The sequence below is a fragment of the Nicotiana sylvestris genome, chromosome 7, assembly GCF_000393655.2.
Source record: "Nicotiana sylvestris chromosome 7, ASM39365v2, whole genome shotgun sequence".
Classification (NCBI taxonomy): domain Eukaryota; kingdom Viridiplantae; phylum Streptophyta; class Magnoliopsida; order Solanales; family Solanaceae; genus Nicotiana; species Nicotiana sylvestris.
This window is the reverse complement of record NC_091063.1, coordinates 165,733,536-165,748,612: the sequence shown is the minus strand read 5'-3', so window position 1 is coordinate 165,748,612 and position 15,077 is coordinate 165,733,536.

Below are 15,077 nucleotides of genomic sequence, written 5' to 3'. Positions count from 1 at the left end.
AGAAATGTCAACCCACCAAACTGGGTAGAATTTTTAGGAGGACCCTCAAAATTCCGTTAGCAGGAGAGGTTTCAATGTCCTGAACCACGTCACAGTCGTCGGTTCATCTAAAAGGTATTTTTAATTATACATTTATGTCATACTTTTACAAAATCATGCATGTTTATTATTGAAACTGCTTTGTTTAGCAGCGCTACCCCAATGATACAGACGGTATCACCAAATCAAAGACGAACAATTCAAGCAAAGCCAGCGGGGATACGAACTAACCTTCCATCTTGCAAAACTCACGATTTTTTTTGGATGCAGGCACTAGGATTGCAAAATCATTAAACATATTGTACGCCCATGGAACAAACAATGTTCAAGAATACGACTCTCTGAACCGTTGCATTTGCCAACATTTGCTATCATCACATATTAGTGATGTCCCGTATGTCACAATGTTCCAAGTAATCACAACGCCACAATCTGCTATCAGCTAAGAAAACTCTACTGTCATTTGATATCTTATTTCTTGCATAAGGCTACCATTCTACCTTCCGAGACTAAATGATGTCTCCATCTGCATCTGCATTGCATAAGGCTACCATTCTTCCTTCCAATTTGCATAAGGCTACCACTCTGCCTTCCAATTTGCATAAGGCTACCCTTCTGCCTTCCAATTTGCATAAGGCTACCATTCTACCTTCTAAGACTAAACACTATCTCCATATGCATTCTTGCATAAGGCTACCATTCTGCCTTCCGAGACTAAATGTTGTCTCCATCTGCATTCGCATCTTTGCATAAGGCTACCATTCTTCCTTCCGAGGTTAAGCTCTACGTCCATCTGCATCCGCATCTTTGCATAAGGCTATCATTCTACCTTCCGAATTTAAGCTCTACCTCCATCTGCATTCGTATTCTTGCATAAGGCTACCATTCTGCCTTCCGAGGTTAAGCTCTACCTCCATCTACATTCGCATCTTTGCATAAGGCTATCATTCTGCCTTTCGAGGCTAAGCTCTGCCTCTAATTTTCTTCGAAACTAAGCACTATCCCAAGAACCATTTATCTCACTTCTCTTACGGGCTAAGCTCTGCCCTTCAATTCGCAAGACTTAGCTCTTAGACTAAGCTTTGTCTTGTCAGCATCATACTACTACATCTTTCATGGGCTGAAATATCGCCAACTCATCCAAAGGCGTCATCGTTCAAAGGCACCATCTTCATAGACCGAGAACACCATGTCATGGCCTGAAGATCTCTTTCAATCTTTTGCATATTATTATTCAAGGGCGTTATGGTTCGGAGGTGTGACGACCCGACCAGTCGTTCATGAGTTATTGCTATGTTTCCCACATTTTTGCTTTTTTATGCTTCATTATCCATGTTTTATGTGATCAGATTGATCAGTTTGAGTTCGAGAGGATTTGGTAAGAAATGAGACACTTAGTCTTTTTTAAGAAGGTTTAAGTTGGAAAAGTCAACCGGGTATTGACTTATGTGTTAGAGGGCTCGAATATGAGTTTCGATGATTCGATTAGATTCAAGAGGTGATTTATGGCTTAGGAGTGTGATCGTAATTGGTTTTGGAGGTCCGGAGTGGAATTAGGCTTGAATTGGCGAAGTTGATATTTTGGCAATTTTCGGTTGATAGGTAAGATTTTGATATAAGGGTCAGAATGAAATTCTGAGAGTTGCAGTAGCTTCGTTGTGTCATTTGGGATGTGTGTGCAAATTTCAGGTCATTCAGATGTGATTTGGTTGGGTTTTTGATCAAAAGTGTATTTCGGAAGATTTTAGAAACTAAGCTTGAATCCGATGTGTTTTGAGTAATTTGATGTTGTTTGAGGTATTTTGATGATTGAAGTAAGTTTTAATAAGGTTTTAGGATGTGTTGGTGCCTTTGGTTGAGGTCTGGGGGCCTCGGGTGAGTTTCGGGTGGTCAATCGGACCGTTTCTAGGTTGGAAAAATTGCAGAAGTTCAGGTTCAGCTATTGCAGGGTTTTGCTCTTCGTGATCGCAGGGGAGTCCTGCGATCGCATAGAAGGAATTGAGGAAGTGGCCCAGTTGCTCTTCGCGTTCGCAGAGCTTGGCTTGCGATCGCATTGTTTGGGGAGAGTGTGCATCGCGAACGCGTGAGGTGGTCCGCGATCGCGTAGGGTCAGTGGCTCTGGTATTGCGATCGCAGGGTCTTGGACACAATCGCATAGGGTTATTTTGGGCGCGGAGATTTTTGTGCTTCGCGATCGCGAAGAAGAAAATAAGGCCTGGGGAGAATGTTTTTAAGTCGTCTTGCTCGCGATTTTGAGCTTATTTTCCTCCATAGTTGGCCATTTTTGAGAGCTTTTGAAGGAGATTGAAGAGGGGTTCAAGGGGAAGCGATTGGAGGTAAGAATTTCGGACCTAAAACTCGATTCTATTGTGAAATCCACCTAGAAAATCATGGAACTTAAGCTAAAAATAGAATAACTAGGGCTTGGGATTTTGGACCTTGGATTGGGGATTTGGAGGACCATTTGGCATCGGATTAGAGAACTTTTGATATGTATGAACTCATGGGAAGATGAGGAATCTAGTGATGTGAAAATTTCTGAGTTTCAAGAAGTGGGCCCGGGGCTCGGGTTTTGCTAATTTCGGGATTTTGGTATTTCTTTATTGTTTTCACTTGGGCATTGTTCCCTTAGCATATTGTGACGTATTTGTTCTGATTTTGGATAGATTCGACGCGCGTGGAGGCCGATTCGAGGGAAAAAGTTGTTGCGAGCTAGAGAGTTAGCCGGTTCGAGGTGAGTAATGATTGTAAATGATGCTCTTAGGGTTTGAAATCCCGGATTGCACATCGTAGTGCTATATTGAGGTGAGATACATGCTTGATGACGAGCGTGGGGTCGTGCACTATTGGGGATTGTGACTTGGTCTATCCCGACTGATAATTTTACCGCGTATTTGACTGAAACTTATTTGCTGTCATCATGATTTGGGCGGATTGCCATATTTGGGCTTCGTGCCAACTATTTGAACCCTTCGGGGATTTTTATTACCATTTTCCTCACTGTTTTGATTTATTACTTGAACTCAGTCATGTCATTTTCCACTGTTTTACTACTCAGCCATTTTGCCTCAGTTTTGAGACTTAAATGATATTTTAAATGATGTTTTGGGCTGAGAAATACTGTTTTACTAATGCCCGAGGGGCTTGTGATGATTTTCGGACTAAGTAAGGCCAATGGCCTAGTTGTGAGGATACACTGATACTGATATGAGGCCGAGGGCCTGAAATACATATATACGCCATGAGGTGGCTTGATTGATATAAGGCCGAGGGCCTAGATTTGATGCCACGAGATGACTTGTTATTGCGCTTGGGCTGTAAGGGGCCCCTCACGGAGTCTGTACACCCCCAGTGAGTACGGGTACCCATTGTGATGTGAGATTGAGCCCGAGGGGCTGGTACTCTTTTTAGATTAAGCCCGAGGGGCATATTTGTGGATACTGAGCCCGAGAGGCGAACTTCTATTTGTTTACTTTACATCATTTACTTGTCAATTACCTGTTTTGCCTGGTGAAAAGAGATTTTTACTTGGTTTTTCACTGATTTACTGCTTCCAAATGAAGTTTTACTACTTCATTATAGAATGCTTTGTGCCTTGTGTGATTTCTTACCTTTAGTCGTTACTTACATTTGTTACTCACTGAGTTGGAGTACTCACTTTACTCCCTGCACCCCTGTGTGCAGATTCAGGCATCGCTGGTTCCACTCCTGAGTGCTGATTCCTCCAATTTCAGGCGGTATTCAGAGACTATGAGGTAACTGTTGGCGTTTGTAGCCCTGTGTCTCTATTATCATTTCATTTCTATATCTATCAAACATTTGTATTAGTATTGGATTTAGAATACTTGTGTACAATCCATAGATGCTCGTGACCTGTGACACCTCGATTAGGGTTGTATCGAGTTGGATTCCGATTTTGTTATCTATGTTTCCGCTACATATTATCATTAAATCGTGTTTTAGACTGCTTTTATATTATTTGGCTACTTTAACAAGTGAATTGAGTTTAATTGGCTTGCCTTGTTTTCACGAGAGGCGCCATCACGATCGGGTTCGGGGTTAGGGTCGTGACAAGTTGGTATCAGAGCCTAGGTTACATAGGTCTCACGAGTCATGAGCAGGTTTAGTAGAGTCTTGCGGAGCGGTACAGAGACGTCTGTATTTATCCTCGAGAGGCTGCAAAACCCTTAAGAAAAACATCATATTCTTGAAATTCTTATCATGCGAACTTGTTGATCCGAGTACTAAAGTTCCATTATTTTATTCTCTCATAGATGGTAAGGACACGCGCTACCGAACGGGGTGGATGACCCCCAGTTCCACCAGCCGATACCGCCAGGTGCCGAGGACGCGGTCGTGGCAGAGGCAGGGCAATGAGGGCAGCACATGTCAACCCACCAGCTGCCCCAGCTTAGGATCAAGCTCTAGCTATGGATGCTCCAACAGCACTAGTTCAGGCACCAGCTGTGCCTATCGTGATTCCGGGTCTTTAGGAGGCCTTGGCACAGATCTTATCTGTTTGCGCTGGCCTGGCTTAGGCAGTTTCAGCCACTACAGCCGTAGCTACTTCACAGGCCAGGGGAGGCAATCAGATGCTCGCCGCTCGCACACCTGAGCAGGTAGTGGAGGGACTTCAGATGCCGGGGGCACTTCCAGCCCAGCCGGATGCGCCAGCTCAGGAGTTTGTTATACCAGTTATGCTGGATAATGAGTAGTGTCGACTTGAGAGGTTTGGTAGACTCCAGCCTCTAACATTCAGCGGAGCAGAGGGCGAGGATGCCTAGGGTTTCTTGGATAAGTTCCAGCGGATGCTTCGTACAGTAAGGATTCTTGAGTCTAGTGGTGTGGAATTTACTACCTTTCAGTTTTTGGGGCTGCCTTCACTTGGTGGGAGGCGTATGAGAGGCGTAGGCCTGTTGGTGCAGCTCCCCTTACTTGGCAGCAGTTCTCCATTCTCTTCCTGGAGAAGTATGTGCCGCAGTCCCGCAGAGAGGAGCTGTGTAGACAGTTTGAGTGGCTGCGACAGGGGGATATGACTGTTTCACAGTATGAGTCGAGGTTTTCTGAGTTGGCTCGTCATGCCATCTGGATGGTTCAGACAGATCGAGAGAGGATCAGGAGATTTATTGATGGTCTTACTTATCAACTCTGTATTCTTATGACCCGAGAGAGGGAGATATCGCTCGTCATGCCTTGGGGAGGATGTGATGACCCGGTCAATCGTCTCATGAGTTACCGCTTCATTTCCCCTATTTATGCTTCTTTATGCTTCGTTATCCGTATTTTATGTGATCGGGTTGATCAGTTTGAGTTCAGAGAAGATTTGGTAAGAAATGAGATACTTAGTCTCTTTTAAGAAGGTTTAAGATAGAAAAGTAAACCGGGTGTTGACATATGTGTTAGAAGGCTCTGATGTGAGTTCCGATGATTCGGTTAGATTTGAGAGGTGATTTATGGCTTAGGAGTGTGACCGGAATTGGTTTTGGAGGTCTGGAGTGGAATTAGGCTTGAACTGGCGAAGTTGATATTTTGGCGATTTCTGGTTGATAGGTGAGATTTTGATATAAAGATTGGAATGGAATTTCGAGAGTTGCAGTAGCTCCATTGTGCCATTTCGGATGTGCATGCAAAATTTCAAGTCATTCAGACGTGGTTTGGTTGGTTGTTTTTATCAAAAGCGTATTTCAGAAGATTTTAGAAACTTAAGTGTGAATTCGATGTGTTTTGAGTAATTTGATGTTGTTTGAAGTGTTTTGATGATTGGGGTAAGTTTGAATAAGGTTTTAGGATGTGTTGGTGCCTTTGGTTGAGGTCCCGGGGGCATCAGGTGAGTTTCGGGTGGTTAATCGGACCATTTCTAAGTTGGAAAAATTGCAGAAGTTCAGGTTCAGCTGTTGCGGGGTATTGCTCTTCGCGATCGCGAGGGAAGTCCTGCGATCGCATAGAAGGAATTGAGAAAGTGGCCCAGTTTCTCTTCGCATTCGTAGAGCTTGGCTTGTGATCGAATTGTTTGGGGAGAGTGTGCATCGCGAACACGTGAGGTGGTCCGCAATCACGTAGGGTCAGTGTTACACCCCAAGTTTTCATACGTGAGAGTAAGCCGTAAGTCATTGATGTAAGCTCGGAAATGAGATTGTATTTGGAAGCAAATAAAGTAAGTTAATCATGTTACCATGGAGGTTACAAATATTTAAGACCATGAATAACGAGTACCAAGAGGGTTGGAAATCTTAGAAGCTAAACCAATTGAAGAAAATAAGTTTCGTCGAAAGTCGACAAGTTTCGAATGTTATAACATGTACTTTGGGGTGAGACTAGGGTTATTAACATGATAAGGAGGTTATTCTATGAGTTATTTTAGTCGTATGATATTCATTTTCTACATTTTGAAGGCAAGCAAGTTGTGGAACAAGAGTTGGCAAAGGTCATCACAAGTTACATTCATAAATTTGCTGAAATTTAGGTCAAATGTATCTGAGAATTTCTCCAAATATACTTGGAATCATGGGGTGTTCTACCTACCAAATTAAATATCTACGAGTCTAGTTTCTAACGCATTAAACCGTTTGTCAATACGACATCGGAGTAGAGAGATATTCGTATTTTCGCGAGACCGCGCAAGCAGCTCCCAATGGGACCCACTTAGGCGGTGGTTGACCTACTTCAATTTATAAACGATTTGGACGCCTATTTTTGCTCATTTTTCAACTAAAGTTCGTCTCCAAACTTCTCCTAACCCTCCTAAACATATATCACAAGGGTTTGAAGTGATTCCAAAGTGATTACACCATATTTCAACATCAAAACTTAGTTCTAGTGAAGAACAACACCTCTTTGAGGTTGTGTTGTCATTGAGGATTGTTGTGGGCTGTATTTGGATGAAATTCCAAGTTTTTGCTGCTGTCTAAGGTGAGTATAACAGCCTACTAATTGTGCTTAATCTTGCTTGTATGTTGGTTAAGTTGTTAGGATGATAAACTACAAGATAATACTTGGATTAGCTTAAGTCACTTCTATGGTGTTGTATTGCTATTAAGGGTTGTTGTAAACTGAATATAACTTGGATTTTGACTTGAAGTTACTGTATAAGGTATGTATATTGTGATCTTTCTTGTGCCTAAGGTTATCTTGATGTTGATTAAGTTAAATGGATGGGCTAGACATGAACTAGTGAATAAAGTTGCTAATTGAGGATAGTTGAAGTTGTGGATTATTTTCGTTGTTATAAATATATGGTATAAGGCTGGAATCATTGATTAATGACTTCATTATCATGTTAATGATACTTTTATGTTGAAGTAAGAAGTCTATAAGGATTGATAAGGGGTATACGGATTCCAATCGGAGCTTGCCGCTCGTCGTAATGTAGTTGTGACTCGTTGTTGTTATATGGTGTCTTGATATTGAATTATGTATTGATGGATTGATCTGGTAATTGTTGTTGGTAAATGGTATTGGAGGAGGCCCTTGTTACAAGGTAGATGCTGCCCAAATTTACGTAAATGAGCTATTAGCTTAAGTTATAGACTTAGCCTTTGCTCAGCACTGATTTTGAATCTCCTTATACTATGTTAGATTGAGTTGACTTGTTTGAAGAGTTGCTTGGAAGGTATTAGGGACTCAACGGGTTTAAGGTATGTTAAGGCACTTACTTCTTTTTTTTGGCATGATCTAAAGTGACATGAACATAAACGGTACGCTAATTCATAACGGATCTACTCCTAGAAACTAAGGTTGTCCATGTTGTTCTTTCCTTATAAAGTTATTCTAAACAAGTGTCTATGATCCTTAAATCCCACTAAGGTTCATATTGATGGTAGGGATGTCCATAATGTTAATCGAAGGTGCAATGACCTTACATCACTCCGAAAGGGTTAGAACGTGATTCCATGAATCGATCATGCATTATATATATGTATCTATTTTACTCTACCGAGCCGCGCTATAGTCGGCCGGGTATGGCACCTACTGTGCAACCATTGATCAGTTGGGTTTACCGAGCTCCACTTGGCCGGGTACGATTCTACCGAGCCTTATGATGGCCGGGTACGTTTTTACCGAGTCCTCTTTGAGGCCGGGTATGATATGATGATGATGATGCCCACAGAGGTGAATGTTTTTAAAAAGTTCATGTAAATATATGTATTATGCATTTCATGTCAGTAGCCCCCAGAGGCACTCATATGTTACAAGTTGTATCTTCTCTATATCTCTTTATATTACTGTTCTTGTTTATGCTTTCCTACCTTACATACTCAGTACTTTATTCGTACTGACATCCCTTTTGCCTGGGGATGCTGCGTGTCATGCCCGCAGGTCCTGATTGATAGGTTGATAGTCCTCCTAGTAGGCTATCAACTCAGCGAAGGTGTTGGTGCACTCCACTTGCTCCGGAGTTGCCTAGTTGGTCAGTATGCCTTGGATATGTATTGATTGGTATGGCGGGGCCCTGTCCCGATCTTTATGATTTTATATACTCTTAGAGGCTCGTAGATAGATGTCAGGTGTATGGATAATTGTATGGCCTTGTCGGCCTATGTTTTGAGTTTACTAATGGTCATGTCGGCCTTATAGGCCCGTATGTCACATATATTAGTTTGTATATCATGTTGGGTCTTCATATGTTGAGTATTCCCTTATGTTTTATTCTTATTATCTCATGACGGGTTTTCTGGCTCATTTACTCATGATAACATGATAAGAAAGATATGTTACGTTGGTACTCGGTTGAGTAAAACATTGGGTGCCCGTCGCGGCCCTTCGGTTTGGGTTGTGACAGAAGTGGTATCAGAGTAGTTCTGTCCTAGGGAGTCTACAAGCCGTGTCTAGTAGAATTTTGTTTATAGGTGTGTTGTGCACCACACTTATAAGCAGGATGCTACAGGGCATTTAGGTCTGTCACTCTTTCTTCTTAATCTAGATCGTGTAGTAGAGCTCAGTTGTAAGAATTCAAACTCCTAAATTCGACTTTAGTCGTAATACAACGATACCTACATCCACAAAGACAGTTGGTAAGAGATTGCATGTGGATGTGGAAGAGTTGAGTCAGAGGAACTCGATTTCACATCATGCTTATGATGAGTAAATATGAGGTCTTCAACAGATCATGTGTGTACTAAGATGTGTATGCTTCTTAATAAGGAGCCTTAAGGCACGGATATCTATTCACGAATATGGTGAAAATCTATGAGGAATTCAGAAGCTAGATACAAGTTTTAACAAGTAAAAGAAGTAAGGTGAAGAGGGGTACGAGGCACCCAGATAATGAAGATTATCAATATTTTCAAATCAGGCAGAGAAATATAAGCATTTTGGTACCTTCATCAATGACAGAGGTAAGTACAATTGGCCACACCCATCTCAGTTATGTTCTATGGGAGCTAACAGATATTATTTAAGAGAAAGATGGGATATCAGGATCCAGTTGGAGTTAGAGTAACCCAAAAATTGTGGATAGGTTGTTATCATTAACTAACGTTTCCGAAAGATGGTGCAAATGTGGTAATAGATCTCCTTCTAAGACACCCAGATGGTGAACTCTAGAGTAGTACAATCAGATACGAATACTAGAATATTCAGAAATTTCAGAAGATAGGCAGTGGGATCCTAGAAGGGACAAATATTTACCTTAGTATGACTCTAGCCCCGAGTAAAAAAAAGAATGTTAGGCATTCCCAAGAGCCAGTGAGATGAAGCTAGGGGAGCTTATAGGGAAAGAACTTTTTGTTGAAGTTTTCAGAATAAAGTGATAGACAAAAAAAATATTATCCGGAGAATAAGAAGAAAATAAATGAAGCATCATGAGTAAGATGTGATATATGGGTGATAACAGTAAATCAAAATATGACACGATGATAGAGTCTATAGTCAAGTGAAGGAAAATACAAGAGGTGACAAGCCTTAAGGCAATAAAAGAGTATAAGCCATAAAGTCATATTCTTATTTCGAGAAATGAGACGGTGACTTCAACGTGATTACCAGGAGGAAAGATTAGACCCAGAGTAATAAAAATCAGTATGGGTTGGTGAACAAGATAAAACCGAACATGAATTAGGGACCGGAGGATTTGATAATGGTCGACATTGTGAGAATTTCAAAGATCATGCTCCAACAATAATAGAATAGACAACAGACGAATAACCTTTAAAGGTTATTTAGGAAGTCGCTTACCTAAAGCAAGCACTCTGAGAAGAGTTAATCTTAAGGGACTAAGTGTGCCAGTTACCGTAGGTGTCACCTTCGTGCGTAAGAAATTTAGTTATCCCTGGTACAGAAGGTTACCATAAGGTGATTAGGGTTCATTGATAATGTGAAAATACGCCAAAGATGAATAGGTAAAACAACTATAGGTAGATCGTCGTAGTACTAAATTTTAGTACTCCCCTGAAGGGGGGAATATGGTGTGATATGATATTAAGTCGGAGATAAGCGGTTCAGTTAACTATGGAATGGTAAAGGAAGAATGTGGTAAAAAGGAGAAACGGATGATGTTGCATTTATTCAGTTCCTGCAGATATGTTGCGACTCCAGAACATTATACAAGCACGACACCGGGGAGAGGCAGTAAAAGTTTCCAGCCAGGATGTTATTGATAAATAAGTGTGAATGGACACTTGATACATCAGGAGCTAGTGGTGAGAGATAAGTGAAGACAAAGGATATATCCCAAGAGGGATTATGCAGAATATATATATATATATATATATATGGACCAACGAGTAATTAGTAGTTGATTCAGAAAGAGCCCAGTTATGACTAGACAAGAGGTCACGGATAAATCAATAGATCATGCAAGATAAATGTAGTGAACCGCACCATAGTGAATTCAGTCTCGCAGATACGAGATCGCAATCATTTGAAAAAAATTTCAGATAGGAGTTGAGGCAGTTAAAGGTACTATTTTTAAGGTTTATAAAAATAAGAGAGAGTGCCACTAAGGAGACAATAAAAATTTGAGCTTAGAAGTAACCTACGAGCACAAAGGCATAAATTTATGTAATTAAGGATTATTATGGGCGAGTAAGAATAACGAAAATTACCTTCGGGTGTACGATATATCAAGCTCGCAACTTTACAAGAGCTAGAAGGTCTCCCTAAGTACTACAATGAAAGACTAGATGAGGAAATAAGGAAAAAGGTTTCCACCTAAGCATAGTGAGCTAAAGAGTAAATTATCCTGTAACAACAGTCTCACTACAATATTGTATACACTCCATAAGAAAGTGGCACCTATCATGGCTAATGAATGGTAAAAAAAAGCCATCAAAGGTGATGTTTGAGATCATATGAGGTACAGGAAATTATAGTATTCGTGGGCAAAAAGACAAGCCAAGTATTCATGCAACAAGTGATAGAACGACCAGCAAAAGTAATTGCTTACATTTAAGGACAACTGAGAAGGCACGAAAGGAAATTTATGGTGCTAGCAAGTTAAAGGAAGGTTGCGAGTAGTATAAATAGATCAGTGTAGGTCCTAAGGTAAAGTATTGTAGAGCAACAAGGTTTTAGGTAGATAGGAGTAAGGATATGAAAAGGTGAGTTAGAAGGTGACGAGAATATGTATGTCCTCGGGATTAAACCCATCAAAACAAGGGAGCTGATGATTTTCATATGTAATAAAAAGCTCGGTACAGCCTGAATAAACACAGAGGAGTCTGAGACTAGGCGTATTTAGAAGAGATGGAATGTTGCACTGGCAGTAGAATAAGGGTCTAATTGTGATAGATAAGAGGATGATACTTAGGCCTTTGATTGAGTAATGATTTAACGAGAAAGGGATTTCATTAATTGCACGGGATTAGAATACCCCCATAAGATGAATCGCGTTGGGATGCAATGAAATACGGTTATTGAAGTATAGTATTATCCCTAGGTGGATCAGGAAAATCACTTCATATGTTCCCCGATAAGATGTGAGCCCTAGTGACAGTGTATTACGTAAGAGGTTGCAAGTTATCAGTGATAGATTATAGATCAACATTAAGGTGAATAAACAATAGATGGGTACAAGTTCCAAAGTTCGAGATGAGATTTGTTTGTTATTCTTAGATGAATAATAATGAGGAAGCACTAAAGGACTTAGATTTATACATATAGGATAAGCAGCGAGAGAGTAACCTGGAGTTGGGTAGCAAACCTCGGTAATAATAAACCGAAGTAAGTTTTATGGTATAGTATAACCTACCTAGATGTAGTAAATCCATAAGGATAGATATACAAGGCTATGAAAGAAGAGATAGAAATAGTCTTAAGTTCGATAAAGTACCAAGCGAAAGACATCAGTACACTTATAGATGCCTAGAGGGACAGCTTGTCATAATTCTGTATATGTTCATAGTGAGGCTTAGAGATTGGCTAAAAGATGGAGGAAAAAGAGAATACGAGTCGCTAGGTGCTCATACAAGGACACAGTCGTACATACTGCATGACATAAGGTATCAAATGTTACGATGTTGGAAGAATTCCAACCACATGTCATGGTGTGACAAAGAGGCCTAAAAGGGGGGAATGCCCAAGCGTTTGGATTTATTCACAAAACAGTTGCTTAGATGGAAAGATGAGCATTAAAGTATTCGTAAGAGCCATAGTTTATGAAACTGATAAGTGCATCAGTCAACATTCGAGGACGAATGTTCCAAAGGGGGAAATGATGTTACACCCCAAGTTTTCATACGTGAGAGTACGTCGTAAGTCATTGATGTAAGCTCGGAAATGAGTTTGTATTTGGAAGCAAATAAAGTAAGTTAATCATGTTACCTTGGAGGTTACAAATATATAAGATCATGAATAACGAGTACCAAGAGGGTTGGAAATCTTAGAAGCTAAACCAATTGAAGAAAATAAGTTTCGTCGAAAGTTGACAAGTTTCGAATGTTATAACATGTACTTTGGGGTGAGACTAGGGTTATTAACATGATAAGGAGGTTATTCTATGAGTTATTTTAGTCGTATGATATTCATTTTCTACATTTTGAAGGCAAGCAAGTTGTGGAACAAGAGTTGGCAAAGGTCATCACAAGTTACATTCATAAATTTGCTGAAATTTAGGTCAAATGTATCTGAGAATTTCTCCAAATATACTTGGAATAATGGGGTGTTCTACCTACCAAATTGAAGGTCTACGAGTCTAGTTTCTAACGCATTAAACCGTTTGTCAATACGACATAGGAGTTGAGAGATATTCGTGTTTTTTCGAGACCACGCAAGCAGCTCCCAATGGGACCCACTTAGGCGGTGGTTGACCTACTTCAATTTATAAATGCTTTGGACACCTATTTTTGCTCATTTTTCAACTAAAATTCGTCTCCAAACTTCTACTAACTATCCTAAACATATACCACAAGGGTTTGAAGTGATTCCAAAGTGATTACACCATATTTCAACATCAAAACTTAGTTCTAGTGAAGAACAACACCTCTTTGAGGTTGTGTTTTCATTGAGGATTGTTGTGGGCTGTATTTGGATGAAATTCCAAGTTGCTGCTGCTGTCTAAGGTGAATATAATAGCCTAATAATTGTGTTTAATCTTGCTCGTATGTTGGTTAAGTTGTTAGGATCATTAAACTACAAGATAATACTTGGATTAGCTTAAGTCACTTCTATGGTGTTGTATTGCTATTAAGGGTTGTCGTAAACTGAATATAACTTGGATTTTGACTTGAAGTTACTGTATAAGGTATGTATATTGTGATCTTGCTTGTGCCTAAGGTTATCTTAATGTTGATTAAGTTAAATGGATGGGCTAAACATGAACTAGTGAATAAAGTTGCTAATTGAGGATATTTGAAGTTGTGGATTATTTTTGTTGTTATAAATATATGGTATAAGGCTGGAATCATTGAATAGTGACTTCATTATCATGTTAATGATACTTTTATGTTGAATTAAGAAGTCTATAAGGATTGATAAGGGGTATACGGATTCCAATCGGAGCTTGCCGCTTGTCGTAATTTAGTTGTGACTCGTTGTTGTTATATGGTGTCTTGATATTGATAATTATGTATTGATGGGTTGATCTGGTAATTGTTGTTGGTATATGGTATTGTAGGAGGCCCTTGTTACAAGGGAGATGCTGCCCAAATTTACGTAAATGAGCTACTAGCTTAAGTTATAGACTTAGCCTTTGCTCAGCACTGATTTTGAATCTCCTTATACTCTGATAGATTGAGTTGACTTGTTTGAAGAGTTGCTTGGAAGGGATTAGGGACTCAATGGGTTTTAGGTATGTTAAGGCACTTACTTCTTTCTTTTGGCATGATCTAAAGTGACATGAACATAAACGGTACGCTAATTCATAACGGATCTACTCCTAGAAACTAAGGTTGTCCATGTTGTTCTTTCCTTATAAAGTTATTCTAAACAAGTGTGTATGATCCTTAAATCCCACTAAGGTTCATATTGATGGTAGGGATGTCCATAATGTTAATCGAAGGTGCAATGACCTTACATCACTCCGAAAGGGTTAGAACGTGATTCCATGAGTCGAGCATGCATTATATATATGTATCTATTTTACTCTACCGAGCCGCGCTATAGTCGGCCGGGTATGGCACCTACTGTGCAACCATTGATCAGTTGGGTTTACCGAGCTCCACTTGGCCGGGTACGATTCTACCGAGCCTTATGATGGCCGGGTACGTTTTTACCGAGTCCTCTTTGAGGCCGGGTATGATATGATGATGATGATGCCCACAGAGGTGAATGTTTTTAAAAAGTTCATGTAAATATATGTATTATGCATTTCATGTCAGTAGCCCCCAGAGGCACTCATATGTTACAGGTTGTATCTCCTCTATCTCTCTTTACATTACTGTTCTTTTTTATGCTTTCCTACCTTACATACTCGGTATTTTATTCGTACTGACATCCCTTTTGCCTGGGGATGCTGGGTGTCATGCCCGCAGGTCCCGATTGATAGGTTGACAGTCCTCATAGTAGGCTATCAGCTCAGCGAAGGTGTTGGTGCACTCCACTTGCTCCAGAGTTGCCTAGTTGGTCAGTATGCTTTGGATATGTAATGATTGGTATGGCGGGGCCCT